A 22,991-nucleotide genomic window follows, 5' to 3' on the forward strand; every position below is an offset into this window, starting at 1 on the left:
GCAAACTCCATATGGAGGTTCTTTGATGCCCATCATTCATAATAATAGCTTTTAAGGACTAGAATTTTACATTTTTAAATGAGCTGCATAGGTACAATACCTTAAACAAGAGTAGAAGCATAAATAGTATAAAAAAACCTTTAAATTTGTATCAATATATAAAAATCCATTCTGATGTAAAATATTTGACATTACTGGTTGTTGAAAAGAAGACTCAACAATTGACCCTCTATCTCATCATTTCTATATTATATCCCACTTTTTTGCCTTCAGAAAGAGATCCCCGAAACTAATCTATTTTGTTCAACTTTTCCCCTGCTTATGACCAACAACTACTGTAACTAACCCTCTGAAATGATTATAAATATCCATAATTCTTTGCGCAACCCAAACCTGCCCGCCCCTCTTCTTGGGAATGTGACCATTAAGTTCCCTAGGCTGCTTCCTGTTGTCTTTAGGGGATATGAGGGTACTCCTCATCCTGGTTCCTCTCTGTCTCAACTCTGCCACCTTCTTCCCAACATTTTCTCTCTGCCTGGAAATGCCACCTATCTTTCCTGTGTAGCTATTGACCCTTCAGATTTTTATTACACACGTCATAGAGATACATCTTCACAATGTACAAATATCCCACAACAGTGGAGGTCAGCGGACGACTTGGCAGAAGCTGGTTTGCTCAATCACTTGGGTTCTGAGTTAGTTGAACATAGGCCATCAGGTGTAAGTATCAAGTTCTTTTCCTGCCAGATGAAAGCTTTTTATTTGTATCTCAAGTTGTTAGGTGGCACAACCTGAATTTTAACCTTCTTCATTCATGTTTTGTGAAGACATAAACACAAGTATACCTACTTCTATAACACTCAAGATAATCTGGTATGTTTTGGAGTGAGCTCTTCCACAGCAATACCTTTTTGCCCCTTGAAGAGTAGTGCAAGACAACAGGCAGTAGTTGGGAAGTGGGCAGCATGAAATGTCACCGCAGGGGATTGGTAGCTGAGACGTCACCAAATGGGTTTATTAAAATACACAGTTAAGGTCTCATCTCTGATCTATAGTAAATACTGAGGAGTGTGTATTTTTAACGCAACACTAGATGATTGTATATACAGCCAGGTTTGGGAAACACTATCTTTGAACCTCATGTTTTCCTTCTTTCTCTGCTTTTTTGTTATTAAATTTAAAATTTTTTTAATTTACCTATTTATTTTGATTTTTCAAGGCAGGGTTTCTCTGTAGCTTTGGAGCCTATCCTGGAACTAGCTTTTATAAACCAGGCTGGCCTTGAATTCACAGTGATCCACCTGCCTCTTTCTTTTGTCTTTTTGATTCTTGTTTAGTACAACTATATTCTCTCTTTTCCGTCTTGTACATGAGAAGAAATTTTGAGGGGGCTGGAGAGATGGCTCAGAGGTTAAGAGCATTACCTGCTCTTCTAAAGGTCCTGAGTTCAATTCCCAGCAACCACATGGTGGTTCACAGCCATCTGTAATGAGGTCTGGTGCCCTTTTCTGGCCTGCAGGCATACACACATACAGACAGAATATTGTATACATAATAAATAAATATTTAAAAAAAAGAGAGAGAAGAAAGTTTGGAAAACTAAATTAACAAGACTGTTTCTCTCTTACACTTAAGTTGTATGACAATTAATTTATGACTAAATCTTATGTTTTTTTAATTATAATACATGCTTCACGAATTTGCGTGTTATCCTTGTGCAGGGGCCATGCCAATCTTCTCTGTATCGTTCCAATTTTAGTACATGTGCTGCCAAAGCGAGCACTAGAGCTTATGTTTTAATTCATTAGCAGGAAAGATTTGGTGACTCATTTTTTTTTTTTTTTTTTTTGGTTTTTCGAGACAGGGTTTCTCTGTGGCTTTGGAGCCTGTCCTGGAACTAGCTCTGTAGACCATGCTGGTCTCGAACTCACAGAGATCTGCCTGCCTCTGCCTCCCGAGTGCTGGGATTAAAGGCGTGCACCACCATCGCCCGGCAGTGACTCATTTTTATTATAGAATTTGGATGCCCAGCAGTGGTGGCGCACATCTTTGATCCCAGCAGTCGGGAGGCAGATGCAGGCAGATCTCTGTGAGTTTGAAACCAGCCTGTGCTACAAGAGCTAATTCCAGGACAGGTTCCAAAGCTACAGAGAAACCCTGTCTCGAAATACCGGAAAAAAGAAAAAAAGAAAAAAAAAGAATTTGCAGAGTTGCTATTTTATTTTAGTTTTTGTTATCACAAAATGGGTGTTTTTCATCTTACTTAGTTTTTTTTTTATTATTTTAAGAACATATTTTGTAAAGGTAAGAGTATATGGGCCTCATAGTTTTGGTTGAGAGATTTTTTTTAAAAGAAAAGTATTTGAACCATAAAAGCCAGAGTATTCATAATAAGACATACAATCATTCAAAAGAATGAGAAAGAGCCGGGTGGTGATGGCACACGACTTTAATCTTAGCACTCGGGAGGCAGATGCCAGCCTCTTCTATAGAGTGAGTTCCAGGACTGCCTCCATAGCTACTGAAAAACTTTGTTTCAAAATACCAAAACAACAACAACAACAAAATTTAAAAAAGAATGAGAAAAAGTTGATGGGGACGGGGAGGTGGTTCATTAGATGAGTGCTTGTCATGCAGACGTGAAGCCTTGAGTGTGCTTCCCAGCACTCTTGTAGAAACCGTGCATGACAGTGAGGAACACGAAACTGGAGATAAGAGGCTTCCTGAAACTTGATTGCCTTCTGGTTTTGCAGAATAGCTGTGCCCCAGGTTTGTCAATAAAGTTGGAGAGTGATTGAAGAATATATCTAACTCCTGCTTCTGGTTTATACATGCACTAACATATGCGCGCGCACACACACAGGAACTGCAGTTATTGGTAGAGTGCTTATCTATCATACATAAAGCCTCTGGTTCAATTTCCAGCACCACGTACACCAAGCTTTGTTGTGCACACCTGTAGTGCTAGTATTTGGGAGGGTAAGGCAGGCGAATCAGAAGTTCAAGGCCACTTTGAGCTACCTAATGTGGAATAATAAGACCTATTTTAAAAGAAATAGTCAAAATGACATTTGTTTGCTAAGTGTATATAACTGGGTGAAAATGTAAGTTGAAGACCATTGAGCTCAATTTGTTACCATTGAACTTTCCCAAAATTAGTTATGTCTCAGTTGTTTTCTGATTTTAACTTCATTTTATGTGCATTGATGTGAAAGTGTCAGATCCCCTGAAATTGGAGTACAGATAGTAGTGAGCTGCCATGTGGGTGCTGGGAATTCAACTCAAGTCCTCTGGTGAAACAGCAGTCTTCAAGGTTATAAAATTTTAACTTTATGGTCTTAACTGTTTAGGAAATATTATCAAATGGATGTTCTTTCATGGTTTTCACAGAGGGAATGCTTTTTAAGATGGATTTAAAATAATGAGAATGTTTCTTTTTAATTTAAAAATTATGAAAGCATTTTTAAGTATGATGTTAAGGCATTATTCATTTTGCCTGTGATAATATAATTTCCTTAAACTTGGTATGTTTGAGAAAAAAACAAAAAGTACTAGGAATAATAGAACTTCCTTCATATTAGAAACAAACTAAAAAAGCTTTAAGTAGAAGTTTGGAGTCCTACCTGGAACAGTGCTCTGGTGATTGTCTGGGAGTATTTTTGCCTCCTTGTGGTTTTTGGTCCGCAGTTTGCATTCATTCATCAGTGAGTTGATTGACATTCAAACCCACCGACAGCAATGAATGTTGAATGCAGCCATCAGTGTTTCCAGTTGGTGAGATTGCATTGGTCTTCCCCATCTCCAGAGTTGTCTTCTCACAATGGTTCTTTGAAGTCTGTTACGTGTTAGTGACCAGCCAGCTGTATGGTTAAGGACTCATAATTAAGATAACTTTGACTGCAGAGCAAGAACTTGAAGTCGGAAAAGTTATGAAGAGGAAGGTGCTATCTAAGAACTTCACAGGTAGCTCTGATCACATGGACTGGAGTGTCTGTAAAGCAGAGCTCAGAGACATCGATTCATCTTTTCTTTCAAACTGAGAAGTCCAAGTACTTATTTTCAAGGTAAAGTAACATAGATTATGTTTGTTGTTAGGTAATAGTTTATGTAGTAAACATTTGCTGTAAGCTAGAAATAGTTCAAATTACTCTTATACATCTTCTCATTAAATCAAAACTGGGAGGGATAGGCTGTCATCTCCCTTTGTAGACTTGAGAAAACAAACTTGGATACTTTGGGTCAAACAGCTAGAAATGACCCAAAATTCATTCTGTATCTTTCTGCTTGAAATTAGGAAGTATTTAAATAAGCACATAGCGATAGAAATCAGCAGTAAGTAGCTGGTGCTTTCCTGGGGGCTGTCAAATCCTAACCACTTTTTACAATTGCAGGTACAGTATAGTAAGTTGTATAGACAGTAAACAGTCTTATGCTATTTTTGCTGACTAAATCTTCTCCTTACCCCTAAAGCAAAATCTTGAAAGGATGTGGAAGAAATAGCAATAAAATATTTAATTAGGTTTCATTTTTATACTAAATAAATATTTTTAATTCACCCTATTTCTTACCAGAATGGGACATTTCTTGGTTTGGTTTGGTTTGGTTTTTCAAGACAGGGTTTCTCTGTAGCTTTGGAGCCTGTCCTGGAGCTAGCTCTTGTAGACCAGGCTGGCCACGAACTCACAGAGATCCGCCTGCCTCTGCCCCCCGAATGCTGGGATTAAAGGCATGCGCCATCACTGCCCGGCTAGAATGGCATATTTCTAGAAGACATCTGAGTGCATTTGGTCCTTTTGTGGCACTCCTTATATGTTGTTAAAATGAAGCCTTTCGGTATCAAAATATTTCAAACGAAATAAATGAACAATGTAAAACATAGAAGCTTTTAAAAAGTTTCTAGTTATCTTTAGAGAACAGACCATATTATTGTTTCATGTGATGTCTTAGGATGTTTTCTTTGCTTCAGGAAATTTGTTGTTTGTAAGGATCCCAAGGTACAGTCAACGGTTGGTGGTTTTTTCATTTTTAATCCCAAACTCACCGACAGCGTTGAATGTTCCATGGAGTCCTCTTAAGGCTGGCTTGGTTGCTTGTCTTTGGTCTGCTTTCATGTTCTAAGGACCAGTGAGCAGTGACTTCACTGCTGTTGGGTCTCTCTTATGGTTTCCAAGGTTTCAAGTTGAGTGTGCTTAAATTGTGACATTAGTTTGCACACAGCAGAAAGGTGATGAGCTGCAGGGTTGTGAGATTGCCGATTATACTGCTGACACAAGTGGACATCTGTGCAAGTGGTTTTCAGTGGATTATTGTTCTGAAGATGTCATTTACCAATTTTATAGTAATATTTTAATTATTAAGATACAAGAATCAGAAAGATGGTAACATACATTGGGGGCTGTTGTGTATGTAGTAGGGTTTGTCTCTTTAACTCTAGCCCATGTTTCCCTGAGAAAACCCTGACTTACCCAGAGTTAACATAGCCAGCACGTGAACAGCGGATTTGGTGGTTTGGTGCTCACTGTTGTACTGCTTCTTCCTGCCCACCACAGGACTTGCTCATAATTTGCGTAGAACTTTCACTGGAGAGCTATATCAAACAAGTAAATTCTTATTTGTCGGTAATAATAGAAAGTAGGTCCAAAGCCATATATCCCTGAGGAAAAGATGAAAACAAAACTACTGAGCTTAGAATCATGGCCAACTAAATTACTGCAGATGCCTCGAGCGATTTTCCATACTGAAAGAACAAAATTGTATGTATACTCTCGTATACCGAATGGAGCTGGACAGATGGCTCAGCAGCCAAGGTCATGTGCTACTCTTGCAGGGAACCCGACTTTGATTGCCAGCACCCACCTTACAACCACCTGTAACTCCCAATTCCTGTTGCACGGGTCTGTTACCTCAAGCCTTCATGCACACTTGTACATACCACACATATACACATAATTAATAGAAAAAAATCTTAAAATGGTTGCAGAGAGTAACTAAAATGCCAGATGTATCTGACTTTTGTTTTGAGTGGTGGTTTTTTGTTTTGTTTTTTGGTTATTTTTGAGACAGGGTTTCTCTGTAGCTTTGGTGCCTGTCCTGGAACTAGCTCTGTAGACCAGGCTGGCTACGAACTCACAGAGATCCGCCTGCCTCTGCCTCCCTAGTGCTGGGATTTTAAAGGTGGTGTGCCACCACCGTCTGGCTTGAATGGTTATTTTTATTACTTAACCGACTAACTTTCTCTTTCCCTCCCTCCCTCCCTCCCTCTCTTCCTTTCTTCCTCTTTATTCCTCACAAAATCTCACTATGGAGCCCTGGCTGAGAACTTCCTGTCTCTGCCTCCTGAGTGTGGGATTCAATGTGTGTGCCACCACCACCAGCTCAAATTCATTTGTGTGTATGTGTGTATGTATGTATTTTGGGTTTTTTGAGGCAGAGTGTCTCTGTAGCTTTGGAGCCTGTCCTTGAACTCCCTTTATAGATTAGGCCTTGAACTCAGAGGTCCACCTGTTTTCTCAGTGCTGGGATTAAAGACGTACAACACTTAACTGCCTGGCCAAATTAATTTTTAAAGTACCTGAATGGCACTTCTTGTGAGAAAAAAAATTAACCAGTGAGAATTTGGTTCAAATAAAAACTGTTGACATTCTGCATAATTTTATTCCATCTTCCACAGAAACTTACTTGGAGGCTTTGCTGAGTTTCTGTTGTGATGTGTAAGCATAAAGAAACGAAAGGAGGGCAGGAGAGATGGCTCAGAGGTTGAAGAGCAATTACTGCTCTCCCAGAGGTTTTGAGCTCAATTCCTAGCAACCACATGGTGGCTCACAACCATCCTTATTGAGATCTGGTGCCCTCTTCTGGCAGAATGCTGCATCTATAACAATAAATAAATAAATCTATAAAAACCATTACTTCTGATTATCAGTTTAAAATAATATAAAGCTTGGTATTGCTTATCAGACACAGGCAAAGATCATTTAAAAGAAATCCAATACAAAGTTTTTAAAATACTACACAGGAAGAAACTTGATTCTTTTCCACTTTTATAAAAGACTTTTTTATTTATTACCTATATAGACTGGCCTCTAACGCAGAGATCTTCTTACCTCTGCCTGTGCTGGGATTAAAGGTGTATACCACTACACCCAACTACATTTCTTTTTTTTTTTTTTTTTTTTTTTTTTTTAGTTTTTCGAGACAGGGTTTCTCTGTGGCTTTGGAGCCTGTCCTGGAACTATCTCTGTAGACCAGGCTGGTCTCGAACTCACAGAGATCCGCCTGCCTCTGCCTCCCGAGTGCTGGGATTAAAGGCGTGCGCCACCACCGCCCGGCCACCCAACTATATTTCATCTTTATTGTCCGTGTTTCTTCAATTTGCTTTAAGCCTTTAATTTTAGTTTGTTCACATTTAAGGAATACATTGGTTATTTTTCCTATTATTATTAATGTTTACAAAAATATGTGTGTGTGTCTGTACATGCACATGCACTGCATGTTTGCAGGTACTCGTGGAGTTTAAAGAATAAGAAAAAGTATTGCATCGCATGCCAGCCAACGGAGATGGTCATGAGCCACCTGACTTAATTGCTGGGGACCAGATTTTCACCCTCTAAAGGTGCAGCGAGCACTGAGTCACCTCCACAGCCTCACATTGGGTCTTTTAAATGAATTTGCCTAAGGGATTTATGTATTGATGGATTCTAAAGAACTTAAAAGTTAAGGGTCACCTTGTCTGACAGCTATATAGCTGAATATTTACTAACTTTGTTTCAATGTTTAATTATTCTTAGTTCAAACTGGTTTTGAGTTTGTAAGAAGTTACCATATCATTATAATTTCACTCACAGTCCCTTTTCCAGAGAGATCTGCAATGCTTAAACACACTTTTTTTTTTCTTTTCACAAGGAGCTATAAGTATTTCCAGAGGCTTTCTGGACCTCTTGAAATTGAGAGAAACAGGAAGTATAAACTCGCCAGGTGGTGGTGGTGCGTGCCTTTAATCCTAGTTCTCAGAAGACAGAGGCAGGTGGATTTCTGATTTCAAGGCCAGCCTGGTCTACAGAACTAGCTCTTGAGGACCAGGCTGGTCTTGAACTCACAGAGATCCACCTGCCTCTGCCTTCCAAGTGCTGGGATTAAAGGTGTGTGCCACTACAGCCTGATTTTGAATTACATTATTAAAATCAACATAGCTACCCTTTATATGTTATTAAATAAAATCAAATGTTTTGCTTAGGACTTCTTTTAGTTTGCACATTCACATAAAAACTTGTCTGTCTTTAGTCAGAATAGTCTTGTATTCTCATTATATATGGTGTGTGTGTATATGTGTGTGTGTGAGAGAGAGAGAGAGAGAGAGAGAGAGAGAGAGAGAGAGAGAGAGAGAGAAGAGAGAGAAAAGAAAGAGAGAGTCTAACTGTAGCTCTGGCTAGCCTAGAACTTGCTGTGTTGACCAGACTGGCTTCAAATTCACCAACACCAACATTGGTAATAAAGGAGTATGCCACCACACTAGCACGTGTGTATGGTTTTTGTTTTGTTTTTCGAGACAGGGTTTCTCTGTGGCTTTAGAGCCTGTCCTGGAACTAGCTCTATAGACCAGGCTGGCCTCGAATTCACAGAGATCTACCTGCCTCTGCCTCCCAAATGCTGGGATCAAAGGCGTGCACCACTACCACCTGGCATGTGTGTGCTTTAAAGACATTTTATTTATTTTTTTTAAAGATTTATTCATTTATTATGTATACAACATTCCTCCATGTATGCTTACATGCCAGAAGAGGGCACCAGATCCCATTATAGATCTGAGCCACCATGTGGTTGCTGGGAATTGAACTCAGGACTTCTGGAAGAGCAGTCAGTGCTCTTAACCTCTGAGCCATCTCTCCAGCCCCCTTAAAGACATTTTAAACTAATGCTTTGTCACTTTATTAATAAGGCTTTCTTCTCACACATATTTTGTTTTCTTTAATCTATAAAGTGAATATATAGGTTCCAACCTCATTTATTCTGAGGATTAAATTAGGTAACATAATTGGAAACCCCATGCAAAGGTATCTCCCTAAATATTTACACATAAAACACAGAATTTTGAAAGTAACTTGAATTACTAAATATAAGAATGCATCTGTCACTTGTTGGGGAGTTAGATAATGAAATTTTGTTGCTACTTGGTCTCTATCTGGTAGGAGTGGCTTACAGATGGAATACTGTTGCTGCTAGCTAGTCTTAATATCTCTGTAGCATAGAACTAAAAGTGGTGGTTCCTGGAAAAAGAACTATTGATGTCACCTAGTTTTATATTAATTACAGGCATCAGGCATTAAATGGTAAATCTATTTATATAATCACAGCTTCTAAAAGAAAGTATTTGCATGAATTTAACCTTTGGAAGTAATTCTGTGCTGTGACTCTGATTCTAATTTTATTTTACTTTTGTTTTTTTTTTTTTTTTGATTTTAACTTTGGCAGTTGTTTTTTATTTTGTTTTTGAGATAGTTTCCTTGTAACCCAGGTGTTTTTCTTTTCTTTTTTTCCCATGATATTTATTGAGCTCTACATTTTTCTCTGCCCCCCCCCCTCCCAGCCTGTTCCCTCCCGCCTTCAGTCCTCCCCCCCAAGGTCCCCATGCTCTCATTGGTCAGAGTGCTTTCTGCCAAGCCTGATGTCTGGTTTCAATTCCTGAAATTCATGTGATGGGAAGAGCCAATTCCTGCAGGTTGGCTTTTGATCTCGGCAGTTGTGCCATGGTATACATGCCACTCTCCCCATACACAAATGTGCATGTGTACACACACTCGGCACATACTTACATACAATATAGGACGGACACACACACTAAATTAAATTTTAAAAAATTGTGTTTTGTCAAAGCAAGGATAGGAATTGGAAATTTAAGTAGGTAGGGCTGGAGAGATGGCTGAGCAATTACTACCCCCGCCCCCGAGACAGGGTTTCGCTGTAGTTTTAGAGCCTGTCCTGGAACTAGCTCTTGTAGACCAGGCTGGCCTCGAACTCACAGAGATCCACCTGCCTCTGCCTCCCAAGTGCTGGGATTAAAGGCAAAGGGGTGTGCTACCACTGCCTGGCAGCATTCTTGCAGAAAACCTGAATTCTAATTTATCATTCACATTGGGTGGCTAACTCCTGCTCCAGGTAATTTGACATCTGTACACCCTCCCAACACATAATTAAAAGTAATAAATCTTTCATAAACTCAGTGGTTTGGAACATATTCTTATTTGAGACAATAGTAAGAGGAAGTAAGTAGGCTAGGACACTGAGATGGCAAATTGGCCCAGTGTGAAAGACAGTTTCTTCTATCCCATCGTTAACATTGAGTTTTATATGTTTGAGGTATTACTTAAAATTTTGCAATCCCATAGGAATCAAGTCTTACTTTTCCGTGTTAAATTAATTCCTAGGTTGTTCATTTTCAGTGAGGAACTCTTTTGAGTAACTGTACCAGGTATTATTCAGTTAACCTGAGCAGATGAATTAAGATGTAAAACTGGAGAATTTAGAGCACTGGCTGATTTACAGAGAATCCAGTTTGATTCCTAGCAACCTCATGATGGCTCAGTCAACACCTGTAACTCTAGAGAATTCAAATGCTGTCTTTTGGCTTCTTCAGGTAACAAGCACACATAAGGTGCACAGACGTATATTGAGGCAAAATACTCATGCACATGAAGTAAGTCTAAAAATAATAAGATAAAAAATTGTGAAAAAGAATATCAATCATTAGTAGCTGGTACTCATAGCATGGTGTCAGTTGCTGCATTGTGACTTAAAAATATTTAAGAAGAGCCAAAGGCATCATTGAAACCTTTCCTGGGTTGGCAGAAGAAAGTGGCACCAGGAATCAAGGATTGACACATGTCATCAGTCTGGAAAAGGTAGAATTTGGACACTAATGAATGGCTCTTGTCAAGACTTAGTGTGATAAAGCTGGGAAGACCCAGTTGGTGCTTACTTTGCATAGGAGAGGAATTATTGTTTAGAGAAAACTGCCAAGAATTTCCTTTGCCCTGATTGTATATCAGTGATAACCCTAGACTCTTGTCAGTACATTTTAGTGGCTGCTGGTATAGACACTGGATATAAGGGAGCAAGGTTGTGTGGTTACATCAAGCAAATCTTCCTTTTTTGTTGTTTTCTTGCCACTATCTATAAACTCAATTTTTTTTTTTTTTTTTTTTTTGGTTTTTCGAGACAGGGTTTTTCTGCAGCTTTGGAGCCTGTCCTGGAACTAGCTCTTGTAGACCAGGCTGGCCTCGAACTCACAGAGATCCGCCTGCCTCTGCCTCCTAAGTGCTGGGATTAAAGGCGTGCGCCACCACCGCCCGGTTTATAAACTCAATTTGTATGGCTGTACTTTTTATATATAAAGTGATTGTAGCCTTGTGACTTTTGGCACAAGCTTCTCATATGCAAAATGGAGATCCATAATTTTCTTTATCACTGAATTTTCCTGAGACTTGAATGAGTTCAGCAATAGAAAAATTTCTGGCATATGATAAACAAATTTCAGTTATAGTTAATATTATAATTTGCTAAATTTGTAGTGTTTTGTTAAGACCATCTAAACAGTTACTTAGAGAATTACACATAGTTGAAGTCAGGAGACCCAGTCTTAATTATGTCACATGTTACTCAGTTTCTTATACCAATTAGAAACAAACTCAGAGTTTGCGGGCCACTGGCTGCTGGGAGCATTCATTGTTCAGAGCAGTTATCCTTAAGGTTGCAGTGGACATGAAAGTTGGTATATTGTAAAATATCTTAATTTATTTAGAAAAATTTTAAAGGTTTGATGATCTATCTCAGTGATAGATTACTTATGAAGTACCGTTGATGCGTTTGATCCCCAGAATAATAAGAATTAAGTAAAATTTAAAGTTTTAAATCCGCTAGGAAATGTTAATGCACACTTTTAGTCCCAGCACTCTGAAGACAGAGGTAGGTGGAGCTATAAGGCCAGCCTTGTCTACAGAGTGAGTTTCAGGACTGCCAGGGTACACAGGGAAACTCTGTCTGGGAAAACAAGCAAAACAAAACAAAAAAGTAGTAAATCCATTACACTGGTAAAGTAAGTGCCCTTTCCTCACAGAGTGTAGAACAGTGAATCCTGAGCCTTGTCCATGGGAGGGAAGTGCTGTGTTATTCATTCAGGTGCGCACTAGCTCTACCTAAAATACATTTAAAAAAACACACACGGTAAAATAGATGTGTTTTTTGGGTCAAAGTTGTATCTCACAGATAAGCACTTGTCTGGTATGGGTGAAGTCTTCATTTGAGCCCACCTCCACTCCCAACAGTACAAGTCACCAAACAAAAAGGTGTGTGTGTGTGTATGTGTGTGTGTACATGTGTACTGTGGTCAGAGGTTAACATTGGGTGTCTTTTCCTCTACGAAATTTTGCTTTATTTTTTGAGATAGTCTCATTGAACTTGGTTAGACTGGCTGGCCAGCAGTCTTCAGGCTCAGAACTGTCTCTACTTCGTAAGCACTGGGGTTATAGATGTCTTTGCTGTACCTGGGTTATTACATAGGTGCTAGGTATATAAACTTTATGTATTATGTCTTATTAATCATTGTATAGACCTTTTACTTGATCATTATTTTCTTTTTTCATATTCATTTTCCTTTGTCTTTTTTTTTTGCGGGGGGGGGGGTGGATTTCGAGACAGGGTTTCTCTGTGTAACAGTCCTAGCTGTCCTGGAACTAGCTCTTGTAGACCAAGTGGCCTCAAACTCACAGAGATCCACCTGCCTCTGCCTCACAAGTGCTGGGATTAAAGATGTGCACCACCACCGCCAGTCCTCATCATGATTTTCAAACATCATGTATTGGCCAATTAGAACATAGCTGTTAAACAAGTTATACTATATTGGGAAGCAGTGAAGTTCATAGTACAAGATACAAAATTTCAAAGTTTGGACATCCTTAAAAGGTCAAAAAAAATTATTTTTACATAAGGTTATCTCGTTATCCCTGGCTGCTCTAGAACTTGCTCTTTAGACCAGGTTGTTCTCAGACTCACAGAGATCCCTCTGCCTCTGCCTTCTTAGTGATTGGATTAAAGGTGACAGTATTTTCCAAGGGTTCCACCCTCTTCTGAACTCTTCTGGCACTGTGTGCATACATGCAAGCAAAACACCCACACATAAAATAATTGTTATTTAAAGATCTTTTTGAGCCCTCTTTGAATCCTTGTTTTTGTATACATAAAAAAGCATCACGCCAGGCAGTGGTGGCACACGCCTTTAATCCCAGCACTTGGGAGGCAGAGGCAGGCAGATCTTTGTGAATTTGACGCCAGCCTGGTCTACAAGAGCTAGTTCCAGGACAGGCTCCAAAGCTACAGAGAAACCCTGTCTCAAACAAACAAACAAACAAACAAACAAACAAACAAACAGCATCACAAAGACATGTAATAAAAACATGCCTATAAGTATTTAGTATATAATTGATTATAATATATAACTTATTCTGAAATGTGAATACTTAGTATTAATTTTGTCTCTTTGGAGAGTTGCAATGTGCATATATAAGATGTCTTCCAATTTATAAATTTGAGAAACTCAGTCCTGAGAATTCTCATGTTGGGGCTGGCTGTGGTTTGGAAGTTAAGAGCAATCACTTCATTTGCAGAGGGCCAGAGTTTACTTCTTAGCACTCAGGTGAGGTGGTTTATAACCATCCATAACTCTAGCTCCAGGATTTCTATTCTGGTTGGTGTTTTGTCTGGAAAGACCTTTTCTTGAGAAAGTGCCTCTGCCAGAGTGCATATGGGCAAGCCTGTAGGCCATTTTCTTGATTGATAATTGATGTTGGAGGTCTAGATTACTGTAAGTGGTCCCACCCTTAGGCAGATGGTCCTCTGTAAGAGCACAGTCTGAAATTTTATACATAAGAAGCAAGCCAGTAAGCCACATTCTTCTATGGCCTCTTCTTTAGTTCCTGCCTTCAGATTGCTGCCTCAAGTTCCTGCATTAGCTACTATCAGTGAACTGTGACCCAGAATATATAAGTTAAATAAACCCTCCCCTCACCTCAAGTTGCTTTTTGTCTTCATTAGAACAATAGAAATGTAACTAGATTAGGATTTGACTCTTGATTCTGACCTCATGGACACCCACAATACTTAAACACACAGGTGCGCGCTCTCTCTCTCTTTATGGATTAAATCTTTTAAAAAGCATTCTAATGTTAAGTAGTACCTCTGATACCTTAGAGATGGTTCTATGACAAAATGAGGGTATAGGCTAGTCCTGAAAAGTTTATACTGCTGCCTTCATTTTTGTGGTGTTCGAGATTAAGCCAGGGCTTTGTGAATCTCAGTTAAGTACTCTGTTGCTGAGTAGTCTGTTTTTTTCTGTTTTGATTTTTTGGTTTTTTGAGACAGGCTTTTATCTGTGTAGCTTTGGTGCCTGCCCTGAAACCAGCTCTTGTAGACCAGACCAGACTGGCCTCGAACTCAGAGTTCTGGCTGCCTCTGCTTGCCTAGTGCTGGGATTAAAGGCGCTCACTTCACCACCACCATCCGACCAAGTTAGTCTGTTATATATAGGATATAATCAGTTTGTAGTTTAAGTTGTCAATCAAAGCATTTATGAGCTATATCAGTATTTCATCATAAAGACAGTAATTCTTAAGTGAAGATTCATGTTTTCAAAATAAACAGTGATTGAACTGTGCTAGACTGCTAAGACATCCTGGGTTTGATTTCTAGCACTGCAAAACCAAACCAAACAAGAATAAACTATTTTGAAGCAACCGGTTATATAATTGCTGGATTATTTTTATAGACTCTGCGAGATTAAAGAATAATCTTTAGATAAGTCTAGCCATAAATATCTCATAGCATCTTAATTGGAAATCTGAGGTCAAGTAGAAACGAAAGAATTATTTTTTCTAAGCCACAAGCACATTAACTTTAAGCACGTCTCTTTTACGTCCAGGAAGTTCTTAGGACTGAGCACCTCCCCTTTGGGTCTTTCTTAATATTGTATGAATTTTTGTTAGAAGAATCTTTAACAGTCATGGTTGAGGAACTGTCCAGGAGTGTTGGCACATACCTTTAATGTCAGCACTTGGGAGGCAGAGGCAGGTGGATCTCTGAATCTGAGGCCAGGCTGGTCTGCAGAATAGCCAGGCCTATATAGAAAGACCCTTTCTCAAAAGAGAGGGAAAAACGAATTATCTTTGTACTGCTCCAGCGATGGAGTTAAGTAGGAGGACTATATCTCTCGATCACAGCTGAGTGGCTTTGGGTTTACAGGACTTGGAGTGGTAAGAGATTCCTAGGACAGAGTGATGACTGGAGCCCTTTGGTTTATGTGAACACAGGTGCTAAGGTTTTGAATGGATCTGGTTCTTTGTGAAGGATGTCAGCTTCTAGACAGGGAACATATTCTTAAACTGGTTTTGAATTTTAAAGAGTGTCACTGTGTGACTTGGAGACAGCTCTGTTAGGGGATTTGGGCTCAATACCCCAAACCCTTTATTCTTTACTCATTTATCTATTTGTTTGCTTGAGTCAGTCTCTCCTGACTGTCTTGGAACTCACTTTGTAGACCAGCCTGACCTTGAACTCACAGAGATCTTCTCGCCTCTGCCTCTTAGTACTAAGATTGCACCACCATGCCTGACCCATATGTTTTTTCTTTTCTTTTTTTGGGGGGGGGGTTGTTTTGAAACCAATATGATGGTATAAACTTGCAAAGCCAGTACTACTAGGGAGGAGAAGTTATAACAATTGCTGGGGCTTGCTCCACAGCCATCTTGACTACTTGGTAAATTCTATACCAATGAAAGAAAAAAGAAGCCGGGCGGTGGTGGCTCATGCCTTTAATCCCAGCACTCGGGAAGCAGAGGCAGGCGGATCTCTGTGAGTTCCAGGCCAGCCTGGTCTACAAGAGCTAGTTCCAGGACAGTCACCAAAGCTACAGAGAAACCCTGTCTCAAAAAAACCAAAAAAAAAAAAAAAAAAAAAGAAAGAAAGAAAAAAGAAAAGAAAAAAGTGGATGGGGGCCAAGGGATATCACCTGAGGTGGCCCTGACCTCCATATGCAAGTGCGTTCACATCCACACACAAAAAGTAACTGTAGGGGGTTTATAGATGAGGCAAGCAGAAAAAGAAACATGCTTAAGGCTTAAGTATTCAGTTGAATTATTGTTTTATTTTGACCATTAGCATAGTATGGTCATTCCTCTCCTACTTAAGTGCTGAGATTACAGTCACTTACTTCACTTGTATTTTAATTTTTCTCTTAATAAATGATTTAGAAACATACTCATTATTGTCTGTCTTATTGAAGAAGCAGTTTTAATACAGGTTCCTTAGGATTTATTTAATCTAAAGTCATTTCTAGTTTTCCCATTAGTTTCCTTTCTAACCATGTTCTTGGTCATTCAATCTGTTTCTTTAGGAGTGGGGAGGCTTTGTGCTTTCTAAATAAATATGTAAGGTTTTTGTGTGTTATGTAGACTCCCTCCTTAAATATATATGATTAAAGTTGTTATTGACAAAGCAATAAAAGGAACACCCAATGGGAATAATGATGCCTGTCCAAGGTCATAGGGTAGACAGGTTTTGTAGAGGAAGGTCACAGAGGAACTGTGAGCTGCTGAAAATATATATTAGTTCATGGATATGGGTATGGTTATGTCGGAGTACACAGGTATGAAAATCCATTAGATCAAAACTTAAAGATAGTTTATCTTGTCACATATAATTACTACTTCAGAAAATAAAACAGTAATTATATCAGAGGAAAGTACTTATTGAATGTGCTTGGTAGTTATTGTATAGTTACTATATTTTCATGAAATTTGAAGTATTTTGGAATAACTTTTAAAGACAGATGCACAAAAAAATCAAACTATAGTTTAGATTAAAGACATTTGCGATTTTTTTTTTATTGGATGTTAACAAGAGGATAAAATGTCTGATGCCATGAGATATGTGTGGAGGTTTCATGACAATTTATGGGAGGAGGTTCTTCCATCATGTGAGCTCCAGAGCTTGAACTCAGATTGTTAGGTTTTGTAGGAAGCACTTTTACCTAGGCACTGATCAGTTTCTCTCACTTTCTTTCTTTCCTTTTTTTTTTTTGAGACATTCCTCCGGTGTAGCCCCGGCTGTCCTGGAACTCACTCTATAAACCAGGCTGGCCTTGAACTCGAGATCTGACTGGCTCTGCTCCTGAGTACTGGGATTAAAAGCCTTCACCACTGCCTACCTACACTCTCTTTTAAAAGATACCAGACCAGTCTTGTTTCCCCACCAGTACCACCACACACACGCAATGCTGACATTCAATCCAGGATTTCAGACCACAGAGCTACAGCCTCAGTCCCGTCTTGATCTTTCAACTAATTTATATGTGAGTTCTTTTCAATTCTGCCTGAATGAAGTTAGAAGCTATGAAGCTCTGATCAACACCCACTTTAAGGGTTCTGTCTTTCATAAGTACTGGCCATTTCTTAGATAGTATGAGAACTATTTTGTGGGACGGGGCTACTGTTCATTTTCATTTGAGGACATGGAGGTAGATCTTAGGTCAAGTAACTTTTTTATTTTTATTTATTTATTTTTATTTTTTGGGTTTTTCAGGACAGGGTTTCTCTGTAGCTTTGGAGCCTGTCCTGAAACTAGCTCTTGTAGACCAGGCTGGCCTCAAATTTATAGAGCTCCTCCTGCCTCTGTGTCGTCCCCCCTCCCTCCCGCTGGGATTAAAGGTATGCGCCACTACTGCCTGGCTAAGTAACTTCTTTATGTGGTAGTGACTGAAGTAGGAAAGGTTCTCTAAACATCTCTAAAGGACACTGCAGTGTTCAGTGTCAGACTAGAAATATTATTTTCCCAAATAAATTATCACTATTTCAAGAGACAGTCGTGTTTGTTTTTGAGGAAGAATCTTGTGTATTTCAGGATAGCTTCTAACTTTCAGCTTCCTGTGGAGAATGACCTTGAACTTGTGACCCTTATCTCCTGTGTGCTGGAATTGCAGCTCAGTACCAGCATACCTGGTATTATATATATTGTTTTGGTGCAAGCACTCCACCAACTGAGCTACATCTCTGGCCTAATATTTTTGTGTTCCAAGAGGAAACTTTTCTTGTCAGTGATTTTCAAAAAAAAAAAAAAAAGTAAATTGGTTTCTCCCAAACTAGTTTCATTGTGACAGTTGAGGTCAGTAGGTCAGCCAGCAAATCAAGACCACTGTGTTTGTTCAAAGCCACAGTTAGGAGACACAGATAAAGCTAGTATATACAGTGCTTCCAACTACTCACAGGGTCAGTTAAAATACACAAAAATAAAACTATAGAAAAAGAATCAGCCAAGCCCAAGATTAGAGCAAGCTTGCAACATGCAAAGGGGAGTGGGTACAGAAGCCCCAGCCTTCCTCAGGGCTGCACATCACAGACCTGGATTCCTTGCTAGGCATTCATATACTTCTTCCCTAACTCTTTAAAAAGTCCCCATTAAGGTCTTTTAAACTCCATAGAGCTAGTTCTAGCACTTAATATTTTTGAGATTGAATCTCCCTGTATTAACTCTGTCTGGCCTCTAGTTTATAATCCTGATTATAAACTGATTGATTCTGGTGTGTTGCGATCACAGACATGCTGCACCACACAAGTTACTCTTCTAGCAACTTGGAATTATTGCTCTATCCTTTAAAATGAACCTGGAATGAAATATTTGCTATAACAGTTAAAATAACTATTTGTAGATTTTTTTTGTTGTTTATTTTTAAGGCAATAAGTTCTTTCTCTAAACTACATCAGAACCCAAGCTAACTTGGTGTAATAGTGAGCACTTAATGCAGCCACAAAAGCTCATAGTGTTGAATTTCAATGCTGGCTGTTTGCAAGAAATATCATAACTTGGTATTTCTCCATATTTACCATACTGCCCCCCCCCCATTTATTTCACTGATGTAAGGGAAACTAAGGGCCATAGATATGCTGCTTTCCAAGGTGGTCCTGGTGTGCCTCTGCTGTGCTACCAAACATTTCCTCTGATTAATTCCAACGTTCTTATACTGTTCTGGGTAATTCTCCCAACTAGTAACGCATGGCAGTAGTTTGCACCCTGTATAGTTTTACTTCCTATGTGAACACCCTACTCTTTGCATGAGTATATTCTGGCTATTCTATGTGGTGTATCCCATCCATTTTGCTCAGCCTTAGACTCTTCCCAAGAATATGAGTATGCAGCCACACATTCACGTACTGGCAGGAACATAATTTTTCCTAGCTTCTTTCTGAGAAAGATTGAAGCCAGATAAGCAAAGTCAGATGTTTTGGACTGAGTCGTGCTATTGATAATCAGAATTCTGTACATTAAGGGTTTTGAAGTGCACTAGGCTTACTCTCTTGCTTAACCATATTTTTATGACCAAAAGATTCTGGAGTTTTACCCTTTTGCTGGGCAGAAACTCCAGAAAGCACCATATTATTTAAGAGAAATGGTAATGGGCATGCCAAGGGAAGAGTAGTGCTGCTGCTGGGAAATCCTGACTGGGAGCAGGCAGCTGCAGCTGCAGCTCCTAAACCATGCCTGCCTACATTTTAAACAGAACCTTTCATTTCAATACAAGCTAACCATTTTGGGGTCTCTGGCACACAATGGTATCTTGCACAAAGAGGAAATGCCTCCAAACTGTATGCAGCACTTACTACATACCCTGTGTGAGGACTACTCAATGTGTAGGTACTGGAGATGAATTAAGATTCTTTTTTGCCCCCAAGAAGCTATAGTCTGGGGGAAGCACTGCTTCTGAAGCAGATAAATTACAATCCACTAATTGTATTTGCTCATACAGTTTAGTATTTTGTTTACTTTTAAGTAAAGCTGACAGTAGCCAGTCTATAAGATTGATCTCTTGACTTAACATTCATGGGATTTCTTGGCAGTTCTAAAACATGCTAATTTGTTTGAAGTTTTGCCTCTTTACCCCTCTTCTGATTTGTCCAGGATTGACAATTTATGGAGTGTCAGAACTATAAAAACTAGTATAATAAAGGAAGACCATTCTAAGACAGCTTCCAGAATTGGTCATTCTGGTCTAAGAAATGTTTCCTTTAAGAAAGATGTGACTGTGTACAGGTAGCTTTAGCTGTTTGGTTTGTCAGGCTCCAGTAAGATGAGAGTAGGAAACAATGATTACTTTCTACCTGTGGAATGCAAACCTCCTTAAATTTGTACACATTTAGAGCAGAGTTAGAAAGCACATACCATACATATACCATGACACAGTTGTAATTGAGCTTCCAGGTTGTATTAAATTTAAAAATAGATAATGTTGTCAATTTTTGAGAAGGTTGCTTGAGGTGCTGAGAAGAAGGTATATTTTCTGTTTGGATGGAATATTCTGTAGATGTCTGTTAAGTCCATTTGAGTCATAACATCTGTTAGTTCCCTTATTTCTCAGTTCATTCTTTTTCTCACTGACCTGTCCAGTGGATAGAGGGGAGTGTTGAAGCTTCCCACTATTAGTGTGTGGGGTTTAATGTATGATTTAAGTTTTAGAAGTGTTTCTTTAACATATGAGGGTGCCCTTGTATTTGGGGCATAGATGTTCATTATTGAGATTTCCTCTTGATGGATTTTTCCTGTTACTAATATGAAATGTCTTTCTTTGTCTCTTTTGATTGATTTTAGCTTGAAGTCTATTTTGTTAGATATTAGGATAGCTACACCCACTTGTTTCTTAGGTCCATTTGATTGGAATATTTTTTCCCCAACCCTTTACTCTGAGATGATGCCTGCCTGCCTGCCAAAGAAGGCACCATATCTCATTATAGATGATTGTAAAGCCACCATGTGCTTGCTGAGATTTGAACTCAGGACCTCTGAAAGAGCAGCAAGAGCTCCTAACCTCTAAGCTATCTCTTTAGCCCCCCGTGTTTTTTCTATAGCTATTTATATACATATGTAATAAGGTTAATATTATTTATTTTTCTTCTAAAGAAAAAGCTAGAACTGTTGTTAGAGTAAACTCTATAAATCAACTATTTGAAACATGTCTTGATTGAAATAAGACAAATACCATTTAATAATTCATGCATTTTGGTGACTAAAACCAACATCATAACAGAAAACTTAAGAAAAATGCCTGGAGGAAATTTAGAAAAGACTCATTCGCATTTGTTTGGAAGAAAATGTCTTGCTTTCTAATACAGTAAGTACATGCTGCTTTTGTAGATATATGTATTAAATTGTCACTTTTAATATTTGTCTGATACAAAAATAGTAATAGAAGCCAATGCTTCTTTAGCTGAACTATCTGTCTAATGTCATTAATGGCATACCCATGTGTCCATCAGAGTAAATGATAATTAATGGCAACCATTTAGTGAAAATTAGACATTTTTGACTTTTTGCTGAACAAAATTTCAGCATTCAATTTTTTTGTTTTGTTTTGTTTTGTTTGAGACAGAGTTTCTCTGTAGCTTTGGAGCCTGTCCTGGAACTAGCTCTTGTAGACCAGGCTGGCCTCGAACTTACAGAGATCCTTACTGGCATTAAAGGCATACACCACACTGCCAAGCTTTTTGCATTTAATTTTTTAAAGTTAAAAATTTCCTTAAAATGTGCCTTTAACACACTATTTGAAAGGGCATACTGTTTCTTTTTTAACTGCCAAAGACAAACTTTAATAACACCACATTGAGTTGTTCACACAGTTCCTGTACTCCATGGTAGGATTGCATGCATGGCCTTATTTCTGAAGCAGGGAATCAAGGACTGTTAAAACAACACTTAGTGAAAGACTTTGGGTGATCATTGAAACAGTACTTCAATAGAGCATTATGGTTGTAAGAGATTTAGCAGAGTTGCACACATACACACCCTGCTTGGCTTTTTATTGTTTGGTCTACTGTTAGCTTTTTCTTCTGGTGGTCTGGGAACTGTCTTGTGCATGCTAGATAAGCATTTTACCGTGAAACTGCAACAGCCCAGTTTATAGTCCAATGTTACATTTGTTCTATATTTCTCACATTTTAAGTTATTTCTTAATATTTTTATTTAAAACAAAGAATGACTGTGGTTCAGGAAATGTTAAATAGCATGAAAATTAATAGTGTAGATATTGGGAACCATGTTTAAACTTTGTGGTACTCTGTAAATAGGATCCCATTTAGCCATATTCATTTTATAACTGGGGTGTGGGGCACTAGCAATTTAGAGGTTATTTAGAGCAAAATGTCTCTCTTTCTTCCTCCCTCCTCATGTTCCTTGGTTGCACCATAAATAAACTCCTTCATGTCTCTTTTTTGTCTTCTTAAGCTGTTTAAGAAAAAAAAAAACAACATCAAATATGTGTGGTATATGCCTGTGGTTCTCTCTACTTAAGAGGTTGAGGCAGTGACCTCTTTGCCCTTGAGTTTGTATCTAGTTTAGGCAATCTAGAAAACTCTGATCTATTGCTGGGTTACAAAACAAGATTAACTCCCACATGACATACAACTCAACACTGTAGCTGCTACTGCTGTAGCAATAATAACAATAATATAATTATTTTATAATTATACAAAAACAAATTTATTATTATTATTATTATATCTTGATTTTCAAGTCAGGGTTTCCTGGCTGTCCTAGAACTCATTCTGTAGACCAGGCTGGCCTTGAACTCAGAGATCCACCTGTCTTTTCCTCCAGAGTGCTAGGATTAAAGGCGTGTGCCACCACAGCCAACATTCTTAACTCTTTTTTTTTTTTTTTTTTTTTTTTGGTTTTTCGAGACAGGGTTTCTCTGTGGCTTTGGAGCCTGTCCTGGAACTAGCTCTTCTAGACCAGGCTGGCCTCGAACTCACAGAGATCCGCCTGCCTCTGCCTCCCGAGTGCTGGGATTAAAGGCATGCGCCACCACCGTCTTAAAGTGCCCAGTTCACTAGTGTTGAGCAAGTTTCACACTGATGTGCAGCAGACTTACAGCACCTTCTCTCCTCACAAACCCCAAATCCTGTGTT

The 22,991-nt window shown here is 38.8% G+C and overlaps 1 protein-coding gene and 1 non-coding gene across 4 annotated transcripts in view; one reads left to right on the forward strand and one right to left on the reverse strand.

Moving 5' to 3' along the window:
- The window catches only part of Nr6a1 (nuclear receptor subfamily 6 group A member 1), a 169,401-nt gene that overhangs the window by 55,239 nt on the left and 91,171 nt on the right, over positions 1-22,991 (forward strand). The gene's annotated exons all lie outside the window — the stretch shown is intronic.
- Positions 1,677-1,783, reverse strand: LOC142858084 (U6 spliceosomal RNA). The gene has a single exon (XR_012911964.1). It is a non-coding gene; the product is annotated as a U6 spliceosomal RNA (small nuclear RNA).

Source organism: Microtus pennsylvanicus, chromosome 9 (genome assembly GCF_037038515.1).
Source record: "Microtus pennsylvanicus isolate mMicPen1 chromosome 9, mMicPen1.hap1, whole genome shotgun sequence".
NCBI classification, from domain to species: domain Eukaryota; kingdom Metazoa; phylum Chordata; class Mammalia; order Rodentia; family Cricetidae; genus Microtus; species Microtus pennsylvanicus.